Here is a 1805-nt window from a genome sequence, read left to right on the forward strand (position 1 = left end):
AGCACCTTCCTTGCATTGTTGGCATTGTTGTTGTTTTCGGCTGCCATGGGTTCTTCTTCTTTGAAGATTTCTGTTAGGTCCTCTACAGAGAATTGTGCCTTAGCTTCTCTTAGCTTTCGCTTTAAGGCCCTTTCAGGTTCAGGATCAGCCTCAACAAGAATGCTTTTGTCTTTGCTCCTGCTCATATGAAAGAGAAGAGAACAAGAAAATGTGGAATCCTCTATGTCACAGTATAGAGATTCCTTGAGGTGTCAGAGGAAAAGAAAAATAGAAGAAAAAGGTAGAAAATTCGAACTTATCAAGGAAAGATGGAGTTCAAATTGTGCATTGAGGAATAGTGTTAGTCCATAAATAGAAGGATGTGAGAAGAGGGGAAGAAATTTTCGAAAATATTAAAAAGATTTTAAAAATATTTTGAAAAACTTTAATTGATTTTCGAAAACCAAGATTGAGAAAGAAGTAAAGTGATTTTTGAAAAAGATTTTGAAATTAGAAATAAAAAAGATTTGATTTTGAAAATTAATGACTTGGCTAACAAGAAAAGATATGATTCAGACATTAAACCTTTCTCACAGAAAAGGCAACATACTTGAAATGTTGAATCAAATCATTAATTGAGAGCAAGTATTTTTGAAAATGGAAAGAAATTGATTTTGAAAATATATGATTGATAAGATATGATTTGAAATAGATTTGATTTTGAAAAGATTTTGAAAACTAAAAAAAATTTGATTTGAAAACAAAATCTTCCCTCTTGTGCCATCCTGGCGTTAAACGCCCAGAATGGTGCACATTCTGGCGTTTAACGCCCAAACTACTACCCTTTTGGGCGTTAAACGCCCAGCCAGGCACCCTGGCTGGCGTTTAAACGCCAGTCTGTCTTCTTCTCTGGGCATTTTGAACGCCCAGCTTTTTCTGTGCAATTCCTCTGCTAAATGTTCTGAATCTTCAATCCTCTGTATTATTCACTTGAAAAGACACAAATTAAAAATAGTTTTAGATTTTTAATAATAAGGAATAATCAAAATGCAACTAAAATCAAATAAAAATGCATGCAAGACACCAAACTTAGCAGTTTGTATACTGCTGACACTAAAAAAATGAGAATGCATACGAGACACATAAACACTCAAGTCAAGAGAATTTAAAAATCAGAGCAATGTAATCATCAAGAACAACTTGAAGATTAATGAAGACACATGCATGAAGGCATAAAGAACAGAAACATGCAATTGACACCAAACTTAACATGAGACTCTAGACTCAACAAGAAACATACAATATTTTTGGTTTTTATGATTTTGTAATTTTTTTTGTGCTTTTTTGAAAATTAAGTGGAAAAGAAAATAAAGGTATCAAAATTCTTAATGAGAATTCCAGGAATCATGCAATGTTAGTCTAAGACTCCGGTCCAGGGATTAGACATGGCTTTATAGCCAGCCAAGCTTTCAAAGAAAGCTCCGGTCCAAAACACTAGACATGGCCAATGGCCAGCCAAGCCTTAGCAGATCATTGCTCCAACAGCAAGATTTATAGAAATTAACAAGCTCTTGTGATGATAAGTTGAAACCTCGGTCCAATAAAATTAGACATGGCTTCACAGCCAGCCAGACTTCAACAGATCATCATGAAACTCTAGAATTCATTCTTAAGAATTCTGAAAAAAAAATACCTAATCTAAGCAACAAGATGAACCGTCAGTTGTCCAAACTCGAACAATCCCCGGCAACGGCGCCAAAACTTGGTGCACGAAATTGTGATCAATACTTTTCACAACTCAACCGGTGATGAATCCAAAAACTTGG

Source organism: Arachis duranensis, chromosome 5 (assembly GCF_000817695.3).
Source record: "Arachis duranensis cultivar V14167 chromosome 5, aradu.V14167.gnm2.J7QH, whole genome shotgun sequence".
Lineage (NCBI taxonomy): Eukaryota > Viridiplantae > Streptophyta > Magnoliopsida > Fabales > Fabaceae > Arachis > Arachis duranensis.